The sequence below is a fragment of the Panulirus ornatus genome, chromosome 43 (genome assembly GCF_036320965.1).
Source record: "Panulirus ornatus isolate Po-2019 chromosome 43, ASM3632096v1, whole genome shotgun sequence".
Classification (NCBI taxonomy): Eukaryota; Metazoa; Arthropoda; class Malacostraca; order Decapoda; family Palinuridae; genus Panulirus; species Panulirus ornatus.
The window spans coordinates 2753387-2781135 of NC_092266.1; the positions used below are offsets into that span (position 1 = coordinate 2753387).

The 27749-nt window shown below is 42.0% G+C and overlaps 1 protein-coding gene, 1 long non-coding RNA gene and 1 pseudogene across 2 annotated transcripts in view; 1 reads left to right on the forward strand and 2 right to left on the reverse strand.

The window, feature by feature from the left end:
• The window catches only part of LOC139762272 (uncharacterized), a 226710-nt gene that overhangs the window by 180318 nt on the left and 18643 nt on the right, over positions 1–27749 (forward strand). The gene's annotated exons all lie outside the window — the stretch shown is intronic.
• LOC139762276 (uncharacterized) lies at positions 3884–8848 on the reverse strand. Its single transcript, XR_011715682.1, has 2 exons — positions 8147–8848; positions 3884–4955 (listed from the first exon to the last, which is right to left on the reverse strand). It is a non-coding gene; the product is annotated as an uncharacterized lncRNA (long non-coding RNA).
• On the reverse strand, positions 9110–10004 carry LOC139762275 (uncharacterized; annotated as a pseudogene).

Consider the following 27749-nt stretch of genomic DNA (forward strand, 5'->3'; position numbering starts at 1 on the left):
TATGGATGGGGTTGTTAGGGAGGTAAATGCAAGAGTTTTGGAAAGAGGGGCAAGTATGAAGTCTGTTGGGGATGAGAGAGCTTGGGAAGTGAGTCAGTTGTTGTTCGCTGATGATACAGCGCTGGTGGCTGATTCATGTGAGAAACTGCAGAAGCTGGTGACTGAGTTTGGTAAAGTGTGTGGAAGAAGAAATATATATATATATATATATATATATATATATATATATATATATATATATATATATATATATATATATATATATATATATATATATATATATATATATATATATATATATATATAAGAGCAGTACATATGAATTTTTTACATAGTAGAGTTAGAATTAGGAGGCTGTTTACAGTAAAGTATGAAGATGTGAGAAGGTTATATTGTGTGAAGAATTCAATAAAAATTTCCATGGATGAGAAAAGTACAGAATGCTATGGTTATGTAGAGCGGACGGCAGATAATAGGTGCGTCGAGAAGATACAGAGCAGGAGAGCAGAGGGTACAAGGAGAGGCAGACTTTGGAAGAGATGAACTGATGAGAGACAATTTTCCTTACAGGGAAGTATATATCAGATGAAGATGTTAGAGCAGTGACTGGGGTTGGATACAGTGGACACATGGTAACTATGGATCTGGTGCGACTGCCGACGTTGATCTCACAAGACGAATCAACTTACTGTAGTGAAAACGTAAGAATCACTTTCCGAAGTGTGGAAGTCCGTGTGTCAATCTGACCGCTGGACACGGGTTATGTAGTTTGTGTGATGTTATGGAAGCTTTATGTATCTGGTCCACCTGATTAAGATGGGAATGGGTGATAAAATGTACTTTACAACACATTGTACTTTACACAATAACTGTATATGCAAATTCATGTGTTTTGTTAAAAGTATCCCAAAACATATTTCATATCCCAAGTTAACTGATGTTCCTGCTTGAGAAATTAACGTTTTAGTGTGTGTGATTTTTATGATGATAATATACAAAGAAAAAATATAATATTAGTAAAGCTTGGTAACACAGGCAAGATAACATGCCAGACACCACTTGCAAATGACACACATTAGTCTGTATAAAACAGTATCATATGGAAGTTCATATGCTTTTGCATTATTTTCATTGGGGCGCTTACATCCAATGCCAGCTTCTACTTCTGCTATGGGAATGGAAGTGTAAGTGATAATACAACGTACAACGTAAATAGAAAGATATGAGATAAGAAATGTGAAGTACTCAGATAAGAGGAGATGCCAGACACCACTTGCAGAGGACAATCTGGAACCACACCAAGTTAACCTAAATTGATATGACTCAAGAAGACTAAACCAGAGATTACTTAACTGTCTGAATTACACATCAAGTGATACTCAGGAGTATCTTAGATAAAACCATTTTCTTTTTTCCTGGTAATGTCATCACCTTCGATGGGAGAAATCTATTACAAAAGACAAACTTTCTTGAAGCAATTTCATCGCTGCCGACACCAAGAACAATGCAGCTGAACTTGTCAACAACTCGACAGAATTCTTTGTTAGTCATGTTTACACTGAGGCGACCGCAGCTCCTACATAGGCCTCTCGATAGACCGTCACTAAGTTACTGGTTCACCGGTTCACTGGTAAAAGTATCTGATGTGTATATCTCTCTCACAGTCATGTTCACTGAAGATGGACACTCTTGTGTGACGATGAGAGGTCCATTGAGGGGCAATACAAGCATCAGGCTGAGAGAGAGAGAGAGAGAGAGAGAGAGAGAGAGAGAGAGAGAGAGAGAGAGAGAGAGAGAGAGAGAGAGAGAGAGAGAGAGAGAGAGAGAGAGTTCAGGTCGACATCTTGATCTGTAGGCGGTCCGGTAGTATGTTTTGTATAAGTGATAACGAATGTTAAGTAACGTAATATTTCGTGGTGTTGGTAAGACCAGCTGTCAAACAGCTGTCATTACTTACTTAATAATTATGTTACATGACACTTTATTAGCAAGTGTCCGTTGTGGAGGTCCATGCAAGATTCTGTGTAACATATATTAAATACAAACACAGCAACTGTGTCAAACATGAACAAGCAACATTTCCGGGAAAATTGTCATGTCTTGTGACCTGTAGACACTCACCCTCTCCCTCTGCTGCCCCTCCCAGACACACTAACCCACCTTACCCCGTTTTCACCCAACCTTCCCTGGCCAGTGATATCGCTGCCTTCACACTTCTGTGATTACTTCTGATCGAATAAAAATCATTGTTGCTTTCCCTTATGATATTAGTGGTAATCACCATTTGCACCTGAAAACAGTTAACAGTTCACGTCACTCAACTGTGTTCCACGTCCCATTACTCCTCCCCCATACAGTCTTACCAGTTCAGTTGACATACGCATTACTTTTGACCTATTATATTGCTATCATTGCTAACGACTGTACATCATATTGTGCACTATTTCAAATACACACTTATACTCTGTATAAATGTATATTTACGTATATAATGTAAGTCTAAAATGTTTCATCACTTACCCATATATATATGTCAATGCTAAGATGATATTATGTATGACTCATGTTATACCTACTTTGTATTACATAAACGTTGTTACCTATGTTACTATCAGTATACTGTATGTCGTGTTATACCTTCTTTGTGTTACACAAACGTTGTTATCTATGTTACTATCAGTATCGCTCAGTATACTGTAATTAATGTATCCTAGACCCACCTCTGAAGGGAGTGTACCCTTGGGGTGCCTGAGCCAGCTCGCCTTCCCCCGTCACTCTCCTATGTTGATGTATTTTACCCACTGTGCGCTCTATACTGGCCTCCACCTACACCTAGATATGTATGTACACTTCACCCATACAATCTCTGAGATGCTTTTCTATGGATATCCAGACAATAATCTTTCTTTTCATATAAGAAATAACATTTATTGAATTGTAACAAACTTACCTCAATCTTCAACATTATCAACGTCACGAGCAAGTTTCTCAACTAATTGGATTATGGAAATATCAAGCAAATCTACGTGGATCCGCACCCGAAGCTGGTGGAAAGAGACATTCGCCCCAAACTTGCACTTAAGTCTTTTACGACAGAATCTTGTTCATCACAAATTTCTGCAAACTGATCATAAAATCTGTCGTCTTTCTCTGGTGTTTGTCCTACTGTTATTTTCTTACGAAGCTCATCTTTAATCTATGCAAAATGAAATCGACATTCCCATCGGGTACATTTTATTCATCACAAGATTAAGATGATCTTTAACAAAGGCCAAACATTACCGCCTACATTATTTACCATGTTTTTATTAAAAATTATACCCTGGAATTGCGTATTAGGCAAAGAAGTCTATCTATTTTATATCAAACCAAGATTCAGAAATAGCAATCACATAATATCTTCTACAGATGCTATCTCACACTCTGACATTTAGTTACGTAGCCTCCGAACATTAACAATATCTAAAATACTTTATGTCATGAACCAATGACAGTAAAACAATGCACAGTTCAATATTAGTGTTAGGTGCAGCAACAAGTGTAACACTGCAAACTGTTGCCACTCGTTACCACCACACATAAGTATTAAGGTTTTCTACACAGTCTAATGGCAATAAACAGACAACTTACCTACAGTGAGCTTATTTTAGGGAAAAGTCACTTTCCTTCAGGAGTTTCGTCACATTTGCTTGCAGCCAGTAACCTGAGCTCTCCTGGCTTAATGTTGAGGCTCTACATGTACTGTACTGTACGTCTGTACTTACCACCATGTATAGTTAATTTTCAATGAAAATAACATGTGTCCTGCTGTTGTTTTCATATGGAGATGCAAGTGAAATGACATACACTACTGATCAGGCAAGTAAAAAAAAAGAGAAAAGACTTATCAAAAGGTAATTTATTTCTTTGATAACATATCACTCATACAATAAACACGGTAAATCAATACTTTTTAAAAAAATTATTGATATTTCTATAGTGAAAATTTTTACAAATCAAGTAATCTCTTACACGGTTTACTGAGGCCATAATGTTTAGATACGATCAAAAGGTTGTAGACATAAAGTTACATAAGTCGCAGACACCCACCAGAGATGATCATATGTGAGCAAGAGGGTGACACCTGTGTTACTATAAACCAGACCTGGGAGTGAGGCAGTATGCCTCCCACACACTAGACCAGGCACTGGGCTGCTGTATTCTACACTCATCATGGATGGTACAAGATAATGAATTTCCCATAAACCAGACTTAATGTTGAGATAGTTTGTCCTCAAACATCAAGACTGGCAACGTGTCTCTGCAGACCAGACCTGCAGAGAAGCTTGGCGATTGTGTCACTACACAACAGGCTTAGCACTGTGGTACTGTGTCACTTGGCACTGCACCTGGCACAAGGGTCCTGTGGCACCACACATACACTAAATCTGTGGTAGTGTCTCACCACACACAACACCTGTCACGAGGGTCCTGTACCACCATACCATACCTACACTAACACTGGGGTACTGATGTCACTAGACACCTCACCGTAGTGAAGGAAGGTCTTGTAGGTCTGTAATGAGGGTTAGTAGTGTACGTAGGTGGTGAAGGAAGGTAGTGTTGGCACTACAGCGCTGCACCACCACACCTACACTGACACTGGGGTACTGTCTCACCACACACCACATCTGACACTAAGCCATTTTATCTCACACTCACCAGTATTGCACTGGCATTGAGGTACTCTGTTCCTCACATACCAGACCTGGCAGGTAGTACTATGTCCCACACACCGCAAGCTTGTACCGGGATGAGGATACTGTGATAAGAGTTCCGTATCTCTGCTTGGGCATGGCGTTCCTTCACACATCACATCTCACACATAGGTATTGTGTCCCTCACACACCAGACGTAGCACTGGGGAACTGTTCCTGCACACCACACCTGGAGCTGGGATCCTGTTTTCCCACATCCTGAAAAATAATGAATATAACTCTCAGCACTGGTAGGCTTCCTGTAGATCTTAAAGGATAACTAATCAAAATACCTAATTATCACCACATTAAGGAAGGGTGATTTGCCTTTGTGTTTCCATTTAGTCTTAAACTTGATGGTGGGATGATTCGTAATTCGTTAAAGAAAACATCATGATCTTGGTAAGATGGCCATAAGAACCACACATCGTTAACGTATCTTAACCATACTGAAGTTTGGATCTCAGTATTCCATGAATAAGTTACTGAGAATGGGAGTGAGGGAATTTATCATGGCTAAACCAAATTTATTTCAATAAGAATCACTCTCAGCATCTTGGAAAACGTCATTGTCAACAAAGTTTTATTAAGTCAATGAAAGTTTTTGAGGGTAGGGGCATCTCAGCTACGGTAAAGGAAAAAGAATCTCGCCATATAATGTAAATAATAGATTAGATTTTGCTAAGAGGGCTAGGATCATTTATTTGCCTGATCATGAACTCCTTAGATTTGATATCAATTTCTCTTTACCAAAGTCTATATTGATGAAACCATTGCTTACTTAACCCTAAAACACTATTGTCAATAATGAGGAATGGTTTTACTTTCCTCGGGTCCAACAGACACAGAGGAGAAAAAAATCTCATTACGATTTACTAAACAAATTACATGGACTTAAGCTTTAATTTACCTTATTGAAATATACGAGTAAAGAGAACAAATATAGGAGTAGTTATTGTGTATAATGCAAAAAATAAAAGATACGAGAAATGAAAAGAGAGAAGTAGAGAGAATTTGTACGTGTGTGTGTGTGTGTGTGTGTGTGTGTGTGTGTGTGTGTGTATTTTCAGGTCTGTCATTACATGTTAATCAGATCAACAATTCCACGTACTTCAGGTGGAGTGAGCGAGGATCTTAAGCCGCGGCAACAATGTATTAAAGTGTGTAATAAGGCTAATAGTATGTTTGGGTTCATTAATGGGACTGTTAGCAATGAAACTCGTAGAGTATTATTACAACATTATCTTGAATTGGTGAGACTCACATTTGAATCATGCGGTTTAGTTTTGGGCTCCATACTATGCAGTTAATAATGATTATTAGAGAGAGAGAGAGAGAGAGAGAGAGAGAGAGAGAGAGAGAGAGAGAGAGAGAGAGAGAGAGAGAGAGAGAGCACAAATGCGAATAACATAAATGATTCCTGGAATTAGAAACCTCACTTATGAAGAAAGGTAAAAAAGGCTGAATTTGCAGTCATTTAAGAGGAGAAGGTCTAGAGGGGATGTGAATGAAGTTTTTGAATAGGTGAAGACCATACATAGAGGTAACATGAATAAAGTTCTTAGAATGACGCCACTGGGTAGGACCAGAAATAATGGATTTAGATAGATTCAGGTCGGATGTGGGTAGATATTGGTTCGGGAATAGGGTAGTAGATTTATGGAACAAGCTGTCAAGTACAGTAGTTGAAGTTAGTTCTTTAGTTAGCTTTAAACGAAGGTTGTATGTGTTTATGGGTACAGGCAGTTGGTTTGTGGACAGACTCAGGACCTGCCTAGCTCGGGCCAATACGCCTCTTGCAGTGTCCTTACTTCTCATGTTCTTATGGTATGTAGTTTTGTAATATACTCTATAATACAGTTGGACTATGTATCCCTGATAATACCTTTGTAGTTTTCTAGACAGTTTTCTCGTATAGGCATTAATATTAAAAATCAATCCCAGAGATAAAACAAACATACTTATAAACCGGTACAAACATACTTATAAACCGGTACAAACATACTTATAAACCGGTACAAACATACTTATAAACCGGTACAAACATACTTATAAACCGGTACAAACATACTTATAAACCGGTACAAACATACTTATAAACCGGTACAAACATACTTATAAACCGGTACAAACATACTTATAAACCGGTACAAACATACTTATAAACCGGTACAAACATACTTATAAACCCGTACAAACATACTTATAAACCCGTACAAACATACTTATAAACCGGTACAAACATACTTATAAACCCGTACAAACATACTTATAAACCGGTACAAACATACTTATAAACCGGTACAAACATACTTATAAACCGGTACAAACATACTTATAAACCCGTACAAACATACTTATAAACCCGTACAAACATACTTATAAACCGGTACAAACATACTTATAAACCGGTACAAACATACTTATAAACCGGTACAAACATACTTATAAACCGGTACAAACATACTTATAAACCGGTACAAACATACTTATAAACCGGTACAAACATACTTATAAACCGGTACAAACATACTTATAAACCGGTACAAACATACTTATAAACCGGTACAAACATACTTATAAACCGGTACAAACATACTTATAAACCGGTACAAACATACTTATAAACCGGTACAAACATACTTATAAACCGGTACAAACATACTTATAAACCGGTACAAACATACTTATAAACCGGTACAAACATACTTATAAACCGGTACAAACATACTTATAAACCGGTACAAACATACTTATAAACCCGTACAAACATACTTATAAACCGGTACAAACATACTTATAAACCGGTACAAACATACTTATAAACCGGTACAAACATACTTATAAACCCGTACAAACATTAAAAAAATGATTTTTTTCATCCAAACTTTTTTTTTTTTTTTTTTTTTTTTTTTTTTTCCAAAAGAAGGAACAGAGAATTGGGCCAGGTGAGGGTATTCCCTCAAAGGCCCAGTCCTCTGTTCTTAACGCTACCTCGCTAATGCGGGAAATGGCGAACAGTTTGAAAGAAAAAAAGATATATATATATATATATATATATATATATATATATATATATATATATATATATATATATATATATATATATATATATTTCTTTCATTCATACTATTCGCTATTACCCGCGATAGCGAGATACCGTTAAGAACTGAGGACTGGGCCTTTGAAGGAATATCCTCACCTGGCCCGCTTCTCTGTTCCTTCTTTTAGAAAATTAAATATACATATATATATATATATATATATATATATATATATATATATATATATATATATATATATATATATATATATATATATATATATATAGTAATGTTATTTTACAGAAATACTAGTATAGTACCGTAGATGAAACAATATCATTTGTTTATCATTGTGTGGTGTCTCACCTGTTTGGCGCCTGACCTCCCTGGTGGGGTCCTCTGTGATCTTGGTAAAGATGGGTGTGACGTCATGGGTCGCTCCAGTACACGCGGGTCGTGGCCGGTTCTCACCACATGAGATCTTGAATGCGTTCAACTACCTTACGTTTTACTATACTGCTTTTTCGGGAGAAACATTTAGGACATTCTGAACATAAGCATGGTTTCTACCCTGTGTGAACTCTCCGATGTCTTCCTTAATCACCTCTTCAAGAAAATTGTTTTTGACATTCTGAACACCGGTATTGCTTCTCACCTTGTGAACTCTCAGGTGTCTGACTAAAGCACTTTTACCAGGGAGAGTTTCTTGACATTCTGAACACTATTATGGTTCCTCGCTTGTGTAACCTCTCGATGTGTCACTGAAGTACTTATAGCAGAAAAGGTTTTTTGATATTCTTTTTACTTGTTTGGCTTCTCGGCTATGTGAACTCTCAGACATTTTACTAAATTACCTCTGTTATAGGATTGTTTTTGACATTCTTAACATTGGTATGGCTTCTCACCTGTGTGAACTCTCAGGTGTGTCACTAAAGCACTTTTCTGAGAAAAAGTTTTTTGGCATTCTGAACATTGGTATGGCTTCTCACCTGTGTGAACTCTCAGGTGTGTAACTAAATTACTTTTCTAAGAAAAAACTTTTTTTTACATTCTGAACATTGGTATGGCTTCTCACCTGTGTGAACTCTCAGGTGTGTCACTAAAGCACTTTTCGGAGAAAAAGTTTTGTGGCATTCTGAACATTTGTATGGCTTCTCACCTGTGTGAACTCTCAGGTGTGTCACTAAAGCACTTTTCTGAGAAAAAGTTTTTTGACATTCTGAACACTGGTATGGCTTCTCGCCTGTGTGAACTCTCAGGTGTGTAACTAAATTACTTTTCCGAGAAAAATTTTTTTTTTACATTTTGAACATTGGTATGGCTTCTCACCTGTGTGAACTCTCAGGTGTGTCACTAAACTGCTTTTCTCAGAAAAAGTTCATTGACATTCTGAACATTGGTATGGCTTCTCGCCTGTGTGAACTCTCAGGTGTGTCACTAAAGCACTTTTCTGAGAAAAAGTTTTTTGACATTCTGAACATTGGTATGGCTTCTCGCCCGTGTGAACTCTCAGGTGTGTCACTATCCCAATCTTAGAAGAAAAACTTTTCAGACATTCTGAACATTGGTATGGCTTCTCGCCTGTGTGAACTCTCACGTGTGTCGCTAAATTACTTTTCTGAGAAAAAGTTTTTTGACATTCTGAACATTGGTATGGCTTCTCGCCTGTGTGAACTCTCAGGTGTGTCACTAAATTACTTTTCTGAGAAAAACTTTTTTGACATTCTGAACATTGGTACGGCTTCTCGCCTGTGTGAACTCTCAAGTGTGCCACTAAATTACTTTTCTGAGAAAAAGTTTTTTGACATTCTGAACATTGGTATGGCATCTCGCCGGTGTGAACTCTCAAGTGTGCCACTAAATTACTTTTCTGAGAAAAAGTTTTTTGACATTCTGAACATTGGTATGGCATCTCGCCGGTGTGAACTCTTGGGTGTCTCACTAATTTTCTTTTCTGAGAAAAAGTTTTATGACATTCTGAACATTGCTATGGCTTCTCGCCCGTGTGAACTCTCAGGTGTGTCACTAACTTACTTTTAAAAGAAAAACTTTTTTTTTGACATTCTGAACATTGGTATGGGTTCTCACCAGTATGGATTCTCATGTGTTTCTTTAAATCACATTTCTTAGAAAAATACTTTTGACGCTCTGAACACTGATATTGCTTTTGTCCAATGTGAACTTTCATCTGCAACACTAAGTGTTCTTTCGGGAGAAGGTACTCTTGTATTCTTTACACTGATATGTCTTTCAAAAGTACGTAATTTCATGTGCCTATGAAGATAGACATGTTTCGTAAAGCTTTACTGACACTCAGGACATTTGAAGGGATTTTCTTGTGTTTATGACCTTCGGTCTCCTGTTGTCAAAACTGTTTGAGGAGGTTTCGCTGCACGGAGAATATGGCCCTGGTTGTCCCTCCATGCTGCAGTCTTCTGTATCACCATAACACGTTTATAACACAGTGTAGCTCACCCTGTCAGTCCGCAACTGCCGTCCGTGACACCATGAGATGCTTTGCGAGTGAACACCAGAGAGAGACTGACCTTGGCTAGAGTGTGGGATATAAAGGCAACTCACTCTCCACCCTGCGTTGCCTCCAGTCCATTTCTCTCGAGCTTTTTTTATATCTTTTTTACCATCCATCATCCAACATCTCTCGACCGTTAGGCTTGAACAATTTCTACCCCAGCTTCCCCACACCATTCAGGAAAATTACTTCCTGAGGAGCGGAGGCTTGGTGTGGACCTGTTCTCACCTAACGGGGTTGAGACCCTCACATTCTTACCACTCCCGCCGAGCCTCCTGGGTTACCCTGTGATAGTGCAGGGTCCTCCCTGGAGTGGGGTTGTGGTCCCTCACCTACGTTTCCTCGGCATTAGGACATTGATGCCATCATGCCTCCTGACATTCGTTTAAAATTGATTAAAACCGAAAGTCCCCCCACGCCCCTTTACACGTTCGAATTACTAACGATTGTATTTAAGACCACTGAGGTCCGTCCCAGTAGGGTTATTCAATCCCCTACTAATAAATATCTATATAAAATATGTTTAAGCAAGGATAGCGATCCAGATGAGATCCTATCCAAGCTTACGACCATCCCCTTCAAGCTAGATGTATCGATAGTGCTAATAATATTGATGCATCTATCTTGTCCCTTAACCCCATAGAGATAACTGAAGCCATAAATCGAGAAAACAGTGACATTAATGTCATCAACGTTTTCAAACTGAACATTTCAAGATCACTTAAAATACAATGCTCTAACTCGACCGAGACAGATCGCCTACTCTCCCGGGGAATCATGTTTCCCATGATCTCAGTACCTGCCAAATACCACAAACCCGACCAGTACCTCGATATACAAGGTTTTAAATGTCTACAATACGGACACGAGACTAAGAGCTGCAAAGCTCAGCGCCAGACATGCAGTCAATGTGCGGAAATTGATCAAGGTTTTCGTGAGTGTCAGGCTCAGGCAGCAACCTGTGTAAATTGTAAAGGGACCTTTCTATCATCGTATTCCCTTCTTCTCTTGCCATTCGAGAAGGTTCTTGCTGCTCCTGTTTCGGCCACATGGTTGATGGAGGATTAACCGCCAGATCCCACGAAGAGAGAAGAAAGAAGAGAGAAGACAAAAGAGGGAAGAAAGAAGACAGAAGAGAGAAGACAGAAGAAAGAAGTGGATTGTAACGTTGCCTCCCGCGTTGGTCCTTCCCGCGGGAGACCGTTACGGTGACGACGCCGGCAGGCTGTTCCCTCACCACCCTCGCTGCTCCCCACACCCCCGCGTTGCCACCAGTCCATCTTCATATCCCTTTTTTTTTTTTTATCATCCATCATCCATCTCTCGACCGTTTGGCTTGAGCAATCTCTACCCCAGCTTCCCCACCCCATTCTGGAAAACTCATTTTCCTGAGGAGCGGAGGCTGGAGTGGACCTGTTCTCACCTGACGGGGTGGAGACCCTCACACTCTCTCTTACCTCTCCCCTACCTTGGACCGTCGAGCGTCCCTCACTCACGTTTTCTCGCACTAGGACACTGATGTCACCAACATGCCGCCCGACATACGTCTAAAATCTCTCAAAACTGATTGTCCCCCCGCCCACTTCCACGTTCGAACTCCTGTCCATCGTCTTTTAGACCACTGAGATCCGTCCTACTAGGGTTATTCAATTCCCTTCGAACAATTAACAGTTTAAGATTTGCTAGGGCAAAGATAGTGATTTAGATGGAATCCTATCTAAGCCTCTCCTTGATGAACTAGCTAAAAAAACTACCAGATCGTTCAGGACCGCTGCCCCCTTCAAGCTAGATGTACTATTATTGCCTACAATGTTGATGCATCTATCTTGTCCCTCAGCCCTTCGGAGATTGTTGAAGCCATCAATGGTGAAAACAATGACGTTAACATCATCACCGTATATAAACTGAATAACTCCAGATTAATAAAGATACAATGTTCAAACCCGACCGAGGCCGATCGCCTGCTCTCCCGAGGAATCCTGTTCCCCATGATCTCTATGCCCGCAAAATACCTGAAAAAAGATGAATATCTCGACGTTCAACAATGTTACAAATGTCTGCAATACGGACATGACACTAAGAACTGTAAAGAGCCCCACCAAACCTGTAGTCAATGCGGGGAAACTGGTTATGGTTTTCGTGAGTGCAAGGTTCAGGCAGCGAAGTGCGTTAACTGTAAATGGTAATCACGTTGCTGTATCTGGACTGTGCCCACGTAAGAAGGAGCAACTCCGCGCAGTGCGTCAGGCACAAAAATCCAACTCACCTCCTTCCACAAACCCTCACCTCTACGCAACAGTTGCTGCTGCTGCTCCTCCCCCTGCCACCCAAGCTTCTCCTATCCCGACTACCAATTCTTCAGACCTCCTCACCCTACAAGGTAGGATGCATGCGTGCTACCTAAAAGCGTTGTTCCTGAGCAAGGAAGATAAGTCGGAATTCATCAGAATCTTCGATTTGCTGCTTGCTCACAACAACCTACCCAACGTACGAACTCCACCTGAACTCCTCACCTCCCTCGCCAACAACCATCCCTCCCCGACCCCTGTCTCGTCTGCCTCCCTGACCCCTAACGATAATGTTGCCCAGGAGACCCCCAGTAACACTTCCAACTCTCCCCCAACAACACAACCTGTCACCCTCCCAACTTCCAATACCCCCTCCGCACCCCCTAACACAACTCCATCCACAACCCCCCAACCCAACACCAACAATCCAACTGTCTCTCCAAATACCAATTCCTCTCCCACCCCCACCGTCCCAACTTCCACCACCACGACAGTCTCCCCTGAACCTCCACTCACCAATCCCCCCCTCCCCCTCCCCCTCCCTCCGTCCCGAGCCTAACTCTTCCAGAGGAGCCCCAGCACCTGATCCTGCCCACACACCAGACAACCCACCAACGGTCAACCTCGACCTTCAACTCGTCGACAATGACATTATCCCCTCCCGTCTCCCCTCTCCTGACCCCTCGCCAGATATATCCCGACCCAAAAACTAGAAAAATGATACACGTGAAACACTCGAACGGTTCGTCAGTGGCCCTCATCGATCACAGATGCAGAAGGCCAATAAATTTCCATAAGTCGTAAAATGCTAAAAATCTTACAATTTAACTTGCGCAGCTATCACAATGGCCGTCATCTGATTGCCACTCTCCTCGAAGAGAAAAAACCCGATGTTGTGATACTTAACATCACATGTATCACCAACGGATATAAAATTAGACATTGCGGGTATACATCACGACAGTCTCCAGACAGTAGACACGAGGGAGTCGCCATCCTTACACGCAACACCATCGAACACCAATACCTCGCCACCTCATGGCAATACGAACACTTTCTAGCAGTTAAGATAAACACAATACATGGCTTCATTATCTTCTGCACTACATACTCTCGACCCAACACTACCATTCCACTCCATGATCTCTACACAGTATTCAATCACACACATATCCCAGTCTACCTTCTAGCTGACCTCAACGCCCAACACAGAACCTTCCACCACAACAGAAACAATTCTCATAGTGATGACTTATTCGCTTTATACTCTTACAAACGTCTTAACTTCCTAGGACCTTACTTCCACACTGTCTTCACTGGCCTAGGAGGAAAAGGCAGACCTGATCTTGTCTTCTCCAACAGAGCCAGTAATTATCTTCATAATTTCTTGTCTCCAGGACCACTGTGTGGTTCCGACCACATCCCTATCTTTCTTCATCTCTCGTCTAACCCTATCCTCGTCCCATCACCCTCACACTACCACTACAAAAGAGCAGACAGGGAGAGATTCAAAGACACTCTCTCCAACTGCACTTACACCACAAACTACGAAAACCACCCAATAACACTAATAGACACAGAAATAGAACATATACATGGAACAATCACACAGGCAGCTGACATTTCTATCCCCAAATCTTCATTTACTTCAAGATACTCCTTCTTTCCCTCTTCCAAAACAACAAGCCTCCTCTCGTGCTACCGTCGACGTTTTGAGCAAAACAGACGTCGATTGGGCCTAGTACGGTGGGACCTCACATCCCTACGAAACCACACACTCAACAGCCTTCTAGAAGACCACAATACACACTGGAAATCTGTTATCACCACAACAGAACAACACCGGATCAAATCTCCAAGAGTTTTGGAACAGAATACGAAAACTCAAAGGAATACCGAAAACAGACTTTAATGGGCTAAATAACGACAACACTACACCATAACCCACAAGACATTGCCAACATTTTTCAAAAACACTGGGAAGGTATCTTTCACACTCACCGCCCTCACCCTCTAGCGTACGAAAACACTCAAATTGTCACACAACACATACAAAACAGACCCAGTCACTTCTACCCTGAACAGATCATACATTTCCAATCGCTTTCGCACGACCACCTTCTCACAACTCCAATAAGATCGAGCGAGGTCAAATTCCTCCTCCTAAAATCGTCCAAAGTAGCTCCAGGTAACTCAGGCATTGGTTACCAGCTACTTACACATCTCCCTGACAACACTATCAGAGCCATCACCTTCCTCTTTAACGCGGCACTAGCCTCTGGCTATTTTCCCGCGGCCTTCAAAACTGCAACAACCATAATGATACCTAAACCTAACAAATCCAACGGAGACCCAGTGAACTACAGACCTATCAACCTACTTGAGTCCATTGGGAAGACATTTGAAAGAATCTTATACAACAGACTTAGACAACACCTAACAAACAACAACCTACTCTCACACAAGCAGTTTGGCTTTCATCAGCATCGCTCCACACAAGATGAACTCAACATCATTACGAACTACATAACAAACAACACGCGGACACACAAAATGACCGCACTCATCACAAAAGATGTTGAAAAATCCTTTGACACTGTGTGGCACGATGGATTGAGGTATAAACTAAGCACCCAGTTCCAACTCCAACGACTCACCATTATGCTTCTCTCTAACTATCTTAGCAACAGGAAAACCCAAATCAAATACAGAAACACTTACTCAAACTACTTCCTCCTTAATGCCGGTGTACCCCCAGGCTCCGTGCTGGCCCTCACTCTTTACACGCTCTACTCAAATGATCTTCCCAATCCTATACACCAGGACTCCATCACTCTCCAATATGCAGATGATGTCACACAGCTAATCAGAGCCAGAACCCTCACACACTTAATCAATAGAACCCAACAGGAAATTGACCACGTTTCGCTCTGGGAGTTATAATGGAGGATTAAAACAAATCCTGCAAAATCCAACATATCCTACTTTAATGTACGTCAGAGATACAACATAACTAATGTGTAACTACACTCCCGTATACACCGACATTTACCCATTCCCATCTCAAATACCAACACTGTGCTGGGCCTAAACTATGATGTACACCTGAGAATGAGCCGACATATTCAGTCTAGAGTGCCTATTGCGAGAGCGGAGCTCGCAAAAATGTATGGATTCAGATAGGCGCAATTCAAAACCAAATTGCAAATCTCTATAAAGCATTAATACGACCGCTTATCACTTATGCCCCTTCAGCTCTTGAACTCGGAGCCCAATCCAACATCCCTGCACTCCAAATCATTCAGAAGAAAGCTCTACGTTGGCTTTTTAACATCAAATGGCACGAGTTCATCAGGAACACAGAACTTCACGAGAGAGCACGAATCCCCCCATTAAACATCTATTGGAGGAAATTGTTTGAAAGACAAGTAGAGCGATTTCAATTACATCATACTCACTGGACTGATTACTTCAACAATTTCCTGGCAATAGATCACCCAGATAACATGTTCAATATCCAACCTGAACAACATCCAGTGACCATGTATTAAAAACTAAAAATCACTATAGATCTTGCTGCTAAGTCCGTGCGGAGAACGCCTTGGTAAAATCAGTGTCCATCAGCCAGAGATACGATCCATTTCCTCCTGTATTAAAAAGAAAAAAAAAAATACTTGCCCTCCACTCATCATCTTTGACCTGCTCATCCTGTTATTCCTGTGCAAGCTGGGTTAAGACTTGGCTCCTTTTCCACCCTCTAAAATTCACTTCCTCTAACAATTTCTTGCTCTTTCCCTCAAACTCTTTTTCCGCTCTTCCTTGGAAGGGACTTTTCTATCATCGTATTCCCTTCTTTTCTTGCCATTCGAGAAGGTTCTTGCTGCTCCTGTTTCGGCCAGGTGGTTGATGGAGGATTAACCGCCAGATCCCACGATGAGAGAAGAAAGAAGAGAGAAGACAGAAGAGGGAAGAAAGAAGACAGAAGAGAGAAGACAGAAGAAAGAAGTGGATTGTAACGTTGCCTCCCGCGTTGGTCCTTCCCGCGGGAGACCGTTACGGTGACGACGCCGGCAGGCTGTTCCCTCACCACCCTCGCTGCTCCCCACACCCCCGCGTTGCCTCCAGTCCATCTTCATATCCCCCTTTTTTTTTTATTTCTACCATCCATCATCCATCTCTCGACCGTTTGGCTTGAGCAATCTCTACCCCAGCTTCCCCACCCCATTCTGGAAAACTCATTTTCCTGAGGACCTGTTCTCACCTAACGGGGTGGAGACCCTCACACTATCTCTTACCTCTCCCCTACCTTGGACCGTCGAGCGTCCCTCACTCACGTTTTCTCGCACTAGGACACTGATGCCACCAACATGCCGCCCGACATACGTCTAAAATCCCTCAAAACTGATTGTCCCCCCGCCCCCTTCCACGTTCGAACTTCTGTCCATCGTCTTTTAGACCACTGAGATCCGTCCTACTAGGGTTATTCAATTCCCTTCGAACAATTACCAGTTTAAGATTTGCTAGGGCAAAGATAGTGATTTAGATGGAATCCTATCTAAGCCTCTCCTTGATGAACTAGCTAAAAAAACTACCAGATCGTTCAGGACCGCTGCCCCCTTCAAGCTAGATGTACTATTATTGCCTACAATGTTGATGCATCTATCTTGTCCCTCAGCCCTTCGGAGATTGTTGAAGCCATCAATGGCGAAAACAATGACGTTAATGTCATCAACGTCTATAAACTGAATAACTCCAGATCAATAAAGATACAATGTTCAAACCCGACCGAGGCCGATCGCCTGCTCTCCCGAGGAATCCTGTTCCCCATGATCTCTATGCCCGCAAAATACCTGAAAAAAGATGAATATCTCGACGTTCAACAATGTTACAAATGTCTGCAATTTGGACATGAAACAAAGAACTGTAAAGAGCCCCACCAAACCTGTAGTCAATGCGTGGAAACTGGTCATGGTTTTCGTGAGTGCAGCGTTCAGGCAGCGAAGTGCGTTAACTGTAAAGGTGAACACGTTGCTGTATCTGGACTGTGCCTACGTAAGAAGGAGCAACTCCGCGCAGTGCGTCAGGCACAAAAATCCAACTCACCTCCTTCCACAAACCCTCACCTCTACGCAACAGTTGCTGCTGCTGCTCCTCCCCCTGCCACCCAAGCTTCTATCCCGACTACCAATTCTTCAGACCTCCTCACCCTACAAGGTAGGATGCATGCGTGCTACCTAAAAGTGTTGTTCCTGAGCAAGGAAGATAAGTCGGAGTTCATCAGAATCTTCGATTTGCTGCTTGCTCACAACAACCTACCCAATGTAAGCACTCCACCTAAACTCCTCAGCTCCCCCGCCAACAACCATCCCTCCCCGACCCCTGTCTCGTCTGCCTCCCTGACCCCTAACGATAATGTTGCCCAGGAGACAGCCAGTAACACTTCCAACTCTCCCCCAACAACTCAACCTGTCACCCTCCCAGCTTCCAATACCCCCTCCGCACCCCCTAACACAACTCCATCCACAATCCCCCAACCCAACACCAGCAATCCAACTGTCTCTCCAAATACCAATTCCTCTCCCACCCCCACCGTCCCAACTTCCACCACCACGACAGTCTCCCCTGAACCTCCACACACCAATCCCCCCCTCCACCTACCCCCTCCCTTCCTGCGCCTAACCCTCCCAGAGGAGCCCCAGAACCTGACCTTGCCGACACACCTGACAACCCTCCTCTGGTCAAACCCGACATTCAAATAGTCGACGTTCACCCTCTCCCCCAGAAGGCCGACAAACTTCCAAAAATCGTAAGTGCTTAAGATCTTGCAGTTTAACGTGCGTAGCTATCACAGTAGCCATTATCTGATTGCCACACTTCTCGAAGAGAAGAGACCCGATATTGTGATACTTAACAGCACATGTATCATCAACGGGTATAAGATCAGACATTGCGGGTATACATCACGACAGTCTCCAGACAGTAGACACGAGGGAGTCGCCATCCTTACACGCAACACCATCGAACACCAATACCTGGCCGCTTCATGGCAATACGAACACTTTCTAGCAGTTAAGATAAACGCAACACATGGCTTAATTATCTTCTGCACTACATACTCTCGACCCGACACTACCATTCCACTCCATGATCTCTACACAGTATTCAATCACACACATATCCCAGTCTACCTTCTAGGTGACCTCAACGCCCAACAGAGAACCTTCCACCACAATAGAAACAATTCTCATGGTGATGACTTATTCGCTTTATACTCTTACAAACGTCTTAACTTCCTAGGACCTTACTTCCACACTGTCTTCACTGGCCTAGGAGGAAAAGGCAGACCTGATCATGTCTTCTCCAACAGAGCCAGTAATTATCTTCATAATTTCTTGCCTCCAGGACCACTGTGTAGTTCCGGCCACATCCCTATCTTTCTTCATCTCTCGTCTAACCCTATCCTCGTCCCATCACCCTCACACTACCACTACAAAAGAGCAGACTGGGAGAGCTTCAATGACACTTTCTTCAACTGCACTTACACCACAAACTACGAAAACCACCCAATAACACTAATAGACACAGAAATAGAACATATACATGGAACAATCACACAGGCAGCTAACACTTCTATCCACAAATCTTCATTTACTTCAAGATACTCCTTCTTTCTCTCTCCCAAAACAACAAGACTCCTCTCGTGCTACCGTCGACGTTTTGAGCAAAACAGACGTCGATTGGGCCTAGTACGGTGGGACCTCACATCCCTACGAAACCACACACTCAACAGCCTTCTAGAAGACCACAATACACACTGGAAATCTGTTATCACCACAACAGAACAACACCGGATCAAATCTCCTCAAGAGTTTTGGAACAGAATACGAAAACTCAAAGGAATACCGAAAACAGACTTTAATGGGCTAAATAACGACAACACTACAACATAACCCACAAGACATTGCCAACATTTTTCAAAAACACTGGGAAGGTATCTTTCACACTCACCGCCCTCACCCTCTAGCGTACGAAAACACTCAAATTGTCACACAACACATACAAAACAGACCCAGTCACTTCTACCCAGAACAGATCATACATTTCCAATCGCTTTCGCACGACCACCTTCCCACAACTCCAATAAGATCAAGCGAGGTCAAATTCCTCCTCCTAAAATCGTCCAAAGTAGCTCCAGGTAACTCAGGCATTGGTTACCAGCTACTTACACATCTCCCTGGCAACACTATCAGAGCCATCACCTTCTTCTTCAACGCGGCACTAGCCTCTGGCTATTTTCCCGCGGCCTTCAAAACTGCAACAACCACAATGATACCTGAACCCAACAAATCCAACTGAGACCCCATGAACTACAGACCTATCAGCCTACTTGAGTCCATTGGGAAGACATTTGAAAGAATCTTATACAACAGACTTAGACAACACATAACAAACAACAACCTACTCTCACATAAACAGTTTGGCTTTCATCAACATCGCTCCACACAAGATGAACTCAACATCATTACGAACTACATAAGAAACAACACGCGGACACACAAAATGACCGCACTCATCACAAAAGATGTTGAAAAAGCCTATGACACCGTGTGGCATGATGGATTGAGGTATGAACTAAGCACCCAGTTCCAGCTCCCATGACCCAGTATTAAGCTTCTCTCTAACTATCTTAGCAACAGAAAAACCCAAATGAAATACAGAAACACTTACTCAAACTACTTACTTCCTCCTTAATGCCGGTGTACCCCAAGGCTCCGTGCTGGCCCCCAATCTTTACACACTCTACTCAAATGATCTTCCCAATCCTATACACCTGGACTCCATCACTCTCCAATATGCAGATGATGTCACACAGCTAATCAGAGCCAGAACCCTCACACACTTAATCAACAGAACCCAATTGACCACGTTTCGCTCTGGGGGTTAAAATGGAGGATCAAAACAGATCCTGCAAAATCCAACATATCCTACTTTAATGTACGACAGAGATACAACAAAACTAATGTCTACCTACACTCCCGTATACACCGACATTTACCTATTCCCATCTCTAACACCAACACTGTCCTGGGCCTAAACTATGATGTACACCTGAGAATGAACCGACATATACAGTCTAGAGCGGCTATTGCGAGAGCGGAGCTCGAAAAATTGTATAGATTCAGAGAGGCGCAATTCAAAACCAAATTGCACCTCTACAAAGCATTAATATGACCACTTATCACTTATGCCCCTTCAGCTCTCGAACTCGGAGCCAAATCCAACATCCGTGCACTCCAAATCATTCGGAACAAAGCTCTACGTTGGGTTTTTAACATCAAATGGCACGAGTTCATCAGGAACACAGAACTTCACGAGAGAGCACGAATCCCTCCTCTAAACATCTACTGGAGGATATTGTTTGAAAGACAAGTAGAGCGATTTCAAATACATCATACTCACTGGATTGATTACTTCAACAATCTCCTGGGAATAGACCACCCAGGTAACATGTTTAATATACAACCTGGACAACATCCAGGGTCAATATATTAAAAAACTAAAAACCTCTATAGATCTTGCTGCTAAGTCCGTGCGGGGAACGCCTTGGTAACATCAGTGTCCATCGGCCAGAGATACGATCCATCTCCTCCTACATCCCTTATAAAAAAAAGGATAAATTAAAAGACGAAAAAAAATAAAATAGAATAAGATAAAGTGATAAAAAAGATAAATAGATAGATAACTAAAATAAAACCTTGCCCTCCACTCATCATCTCCGCCCTTCTTAACATATTTTTCCAATGCGAGCTGGGTTAAGCCCTGGCCCTTTTCCTCCCTCTAAAATTCACTTTCTCTAACAATTCTTGCTCTTTCCCCTCCTCTCTTTTCCCGCCCCTCCTTGGAAACGACTTTTCTATCATCATCATCATCATCATCATCATCATCAGAAAGAGATGGAGTGAGTATTTTGAAGGTTTGTTGAATGTGTTTGATGATAGATTGGCAGATATAAGGTGTTTTGGTCGAGGTTGTGTGCAAAGTGAGAGGGTTAGTGAAAATGATTTGGTAAACAGAGAAGAGGTAGTAAAAGCTTTGCGGAAGATGAAAGCCGGCAAGGCAGCAGGTTTAGATGGCACTGCAGTGGAATTTATCAAAAAAGGGGGAGACTGTTTTGTTGACTGGTTGGTAAGGTTATTTAATGTATGTATGGCTCATGGTGAGGTACCTGAGGATTGGCGGAATGCTTGCATAGTACCATTGTACAAAGGCAAAGGGGATAAGAGTGAGTGCTCAAATTACAGAGGTATAAGTTTGTTGAGCATTCCTGGGAAATCATATGGAAAAGTATTGATTGATAGAGTGAAGGCATGTACAGAGCATCAGATTGGGGAAGAGCAGTGTAGTTTCAGAAGTTGTAGAGTATGTGTAGATCAGGTGATTCTTTGAAGAATGTACGTGAAAAATACTTAGAAAAGCAAATGGATTTGTATGTAGCATTTATGGATCTGGAGAGGGAATATAACAGAATTGATAGATACGCTCTGTGGAGGGTACTAAGAATATATTGTGTGGGGGCAAGTTGTTAGAAGCAGTGAAAAGTTTTTCATCGAGGATGTAAAGCATGTGTACTTGTAGGAAGAGAGGAAAGTGATTGGTTCTCCTTGAATGTTGGTTTGCGCCAGGGGTGTGTGATGTCTCCATGGTTGTTTAATGTTTATGGCTGGGGTTGTTAGGGAGGTGAATGCAAGAGTTTTGGAAAGAGGGGCAAGTATGCAATCTGTTGTGGATGAGAGAGCTTGGGAAGTGAGTCAGTTGTTGTTCGCTGATGATACAGCGCTGGTGGCTGATTCGTATGAGAAACTGCAGAAGCTGGTGACTGAGTTCGGTAAAGTGTGTGAAAGAAGAAAGCTGAGAGTAAATGTGAATAAGAGCAAGTTTATTAGATGCAGTAGGGTTGAGGGACAAGTCAATTGAGAGGTAAGTTTGAATGGAGAAAAACTGGAGGAAGTGAAGTGTTTTAGATATCTGGGAGTGAATTTGGCAGTGGATGGAACCATGAAAGCGGAAGTGAATCAGAGGGTGGTGGAGGGGGAGAAATTTCTTGGAGCATTGAAGACTCCGGGGAAGTCGAGAACATTATCTCGGAAAGCAAAAATGGGTATATCTGAAGGAATAATGGTTCCAACAATGTTATATGGTTTCGAGGCATGGGCTATAGATAGAGTTGCGCAGAAGTGGGTGGATGTGCTGGAAATGAGATGTTTGAGGACAATATGTGGTGTGAGGTGGTTCGATCGGGTAAGTAATAATAGGGTAAGAGATATGTTTGGTAATAAAAAGAGTGTGGTTGAGAGAGCAGAGGAGGGTGTTTTGAAATGGTTTGGTCACATGGAGAGAATGAGTGAGTAAAGATTGACTAAGAGGATATATGTGTCAGAGGTGGAGGGAACGAGGAGAAGTGGGAGACCAAATTGGAGGTGGAAAGATGTAGCGAAAAAGATTTTGAGTGATCGGAGTCTGAACATGCAGGATGGTGAAAGGCGTGCAAGGAATAGAGTGAATTGGAACGATGTGGTATACCGGGGTCGACGTGCTGTAAATGGATTGAACCAGGGCGTGTGAAGCGTCTGGGGTAAACCATGGAAATTTCTGTGGGTCCTGGATGTTGAAGAGGAGCTGTGGTTTCAGTGCATTATACATGACAGCTAGAGACTGAGTGTGAACGAATATGGCCTTTGTCTCTTTTCCTAGGGCTACCTTGAGCACATGCGAGGTTGTTATTTGATGTGTGGGAGGGTGGCGATAGGAATGATTAAAGACAGAAAGTATAGACTATGTATATGTGTATATATGAATATGTCTGTGTGTGTATATATATGCATACGTTGACATGTATAGGTATGTATAAATGTGTGTGTGGAAGTGTATTTATATGTATGTGTATGTGGGTGGGTTTGGCTATTCTTTCGTCTGTTTTCTTGCGCTCCCTCGCTAACGCGGGAGACAGCGACAAAGCAAAATAAATAAATAATATATATATATATATATATATATATATATTTACTCTTAACTTTCTTCTTTCAAACACTTTACCAAACTCAGTCACCAGCTTCTGCAGTTTCTCACATGAATCAGCCACCAGCGCTGTATCATCAGCGAACAACAACTGACTCACTTCCCAAGCTCTCTCATCCCCAACAGACTTCATACTTGCCCCTCTTTCCAAAACTCTTGCATTCACCTCCCTAACAACCCCATCCATAAACAAATTAAACAACCATGGAGACATCACACACCCCTGCCGCAAACCTACATTCACTGAGAACCAATCACTTTCCTCTCTTCATACACGTACACATGCCTTACAACCTCGATAAAAACTTTTCACTGCTTCTAACAACTTGCCTCCCACACCATATATTCTTAATACCTTCCACAGAGCATCTCTATCAACTCTATCATATGCCTTCTCCAGATCCATAAATGCTACATACAAATCCATTTGCTTTTCTAAGTATTTCTCACATACATTCTTCAAAGCAAACACCTGATCCACACATCCTCTACCACTTCTGAAACCACACTGCTCTTCCCCAATCTGATGCTCTGTACATGCCTTCACCCTCTCAATCAATACCCTCCCATATAATTTGCCAGGAATACTCAACAAACTTATACCTCTGTAATTTGAGCACTCACTCTTATCCCCTTTGCCTTTGTACAATGGCACTATGCACGCATTCCGCCAATCCTCAGGCACCTCACCATGAGTCATACATACATTAAATAACCTTACCAACCAGTCAACAATACAGTCACCCCCTTTTTTAATAAGTTCCACTGCAATACCATCCAAACCTGCTGCCTTGCCGGCTTTCATCTTCCGCAAAGCTTTTACTACCTCTTCTCTGTTTACCAAATCATTTTCCCTAACCCTCTCACTTTGCACACCACCTCGACCAAAACACCCTATATCTGCCACTCTATCATCAAACACATTCAACAAACCTTCAAAATACTCACTCCATCTCCTTCTCACATCACCACTACTTGTTATCACCTCCCCATTTGCGCCCTTCACTGAAGTTAAGAGTAAATGTGAATAAGAGCAAGGTTATTAGGTACAGTAGGGTTGAGGGTCAAGTCAATTGGGAGGTGAGTATGAATGGAGAAAAACTGGAGGAAGTGAAGTGTTTTAGATATCTGCGAGTGGATCTGGCAGCGGATGGAAACATGGAAGCGGAAGTGGATCATAGGGTGGGGGAGGGGGCGAAAATTCTGGGAGCCTTGAAGAATGTGTGGAAGTCGAGAACATTATCTCGGAAAGCAAAAATGGGTATGTTTGAAGGAATAGTGGTTCCAACAATGTTGTATGGTTGCGAGGCGTGGACTATGGATAGAGTTGTGCGCAGGAGGATGGATGTGCTGGAAATGAGATATTTGAGGACAATGTGTGGTGTGAGGTAGTTTGATCGAGTAAGTAACGTAAGGGTAAGAGAGATGTGTGGGAATAAAAAGAGCGTGGTTGAGAGAGCAGAAGAGGGTGTTTTGAAATGATTTGGTCACATGGAGAGAATGAGTGAGGAAAGATTGACCAAGAGGATATATGTGTCGGAGGTGGAGGGAACGAGGAGAAGAGGGAGACCAAATTGGCGGTGGAAAGATGGGGTGAAAAAGATTTTGTGTGATCGGGGCCTGAACATGCAGGAGGGTGAAAGGAGGGCAAGGAATAGAGTGAATTGGAGCGATGTGGTATACCGGGGTTGACGTGCTGTCAGTGGATTGAATCAAGGCATGTGAAGCGTCTGGGGTAAACCATGGAAAGCTGTGTAGGTATGTATATTTGCGTGTGTGGACGTATGTATATACATGTGTATGGGGTTGGGTTGGGCCATTTCTTTCGTCTGTTTCCTTGCGCTACCTCGCAAACGCGGGAGACAGCGACTAAGCAAAAAAAAAAAAAAAAAAAATATATATATATATATATATATATATATATATATATATATATATATATATATATATATATATATATATATATATATATATATATATGTATATATATATATATATATATAATATATATATATATATATATATATATATATATATATATATATATATATATATATATATATATATATATATATATATATATATATATATATACATATATATATATATATATATATATATATATATATATATCTGGGGATAGGGGAGAAAGAATACTTGCCACGTATTCCCTGCGTGTCGTAGAATGCGACTAAAAGGGAAGGGAGCGGGGGGCTGGAAATCCTCCCCTCTCTCTCTTTTTTTTAATTTTTCCAAAAGAAGGAACAGAGAAGGGGGCCAGGTGAGGATATTCCCTTAAAGGCCCAGTCCTCTGTTCTCAACGCTGCCTCGCTATCGCGGGAAATGGCGAATAGTATGAAAAATATATATTTTTTTTTTTTTTTTTTTTTTTTTTTTTATACTTTGTCGCTGTCTCCCGCGTTTGCGAGGTAGCGCAAGGAAACAGACGAAAGAAATGGCCCAACCCCCCCCCCCCCCCATACACATGTACATACACACGTCCACACACGCAAATATACATACCTACACAGCTTTCCATGGTTTACCCCAGACGCTTCACATGCCTTGCTTCAATCCACTGACAGCACGTCAACCCCTGTATACCACATGACTCCAATTCACTCTATTTCTTGCCCTCCTTTCACCCTCCTGCATGTTCAGGCCCCGATCACACAAAATCTTTTTCACTCCATCTTTCCACCTCCAATTTGGTCTCCCTCTTCTCCTCGTTCCCTCCACCTCCGACACATATATCCTCTTGGTCAATCTCTCCTCACTCATTCTCTCCATGTGCCCAAACCATTTCAAAACACCCTCTTCTGCTCTCTCAACCACGCTCTTTTTTATTTCCACACATCTCTCTTACCCTTACGTTACTTACTCGATCAAACCACCTCACACCACACATTGTCCTCAAACATCTCATTTCCAGCACATCCATCCTCCTGCGCACATCTCTATCCATAGCCCACGCCTCGCAACCATACAACATTGTTGGAACCACTATTCCCTCAAACATACCCATTTTTGCTTTCCGAGATAATGTTCTCGACTTCCACACATTTTTCAAGGCTCCCAAAATTTTCGCCCCCTCCCCCACCCTATGATCCACTTCCGCTTCCATGGTTCCATCCGCTGACAGATCCACTCCCAGATATCTAAAACACTTCACTTCCTCCAGTTTTTCTCCATTCAAACTCACCTCCCAATTGACTTGACCCTCACCCCTACTGTACCTAATAACCTTGCTCTTATTCACATTTACTCTCAACTTTCTTCTTCCACACACTTTACCAAACTCAGTCACCAGCTTCTGCAGTTTCTCACATGAATCAGCCACCAGCGCTGTATCATCAGCGAACAACAACTGACTCACTTCCCAAGCTCTCTCATCCCCAACAGACTTCATACTTGCCCCTCTTTCCAGGACTCTTGCATTTACCTCCCTTACAACCCCATCCATAAACAAATTAAACAACCATGGAGACATCACACACCCCTGCCGCAAACCTACATTCACTGAGAACCAATCACTTTCCTCTCTTCCTACACGTACACATGCCTTACATCCTCGATAAAAACTTTTCACTGCTTCTAACAACTTGCCTCCCACACCATATATTCTTAATACCTTCCACAGAGCATCTCTATCAACTCTATCATATGCCTTCTCCAGATCCATAAATGCTACATACAAATCCATTTGCTTTTCTAAGTATTTCTCACATACATTCTTCAAAGCAAACACCTGATCCACACATCCTCTACCACTTCTGAAACCGCACTGCTCTTCCCCAATCTGATGCTCTGTACATGCCTTCACCCTCTCAATCAATACCCTCCCATATAATTTACCAGGAATACTCAACAAACTTATACCTCTGTAATTTGAGCACTCACTCTTATCCCCTTTGCCTTTGTACAATGGCACTATGCACGCATTCCGCCAATCCTCAGGCACCTCACCATGAGTCATACATACATTAAATAACCTTACCAACCAGTCAACAATACAGTCACCCCCTTTCTTAATAAATTCCACTGCAATACCATCCAAACCTGCTGCCTTGCCGGC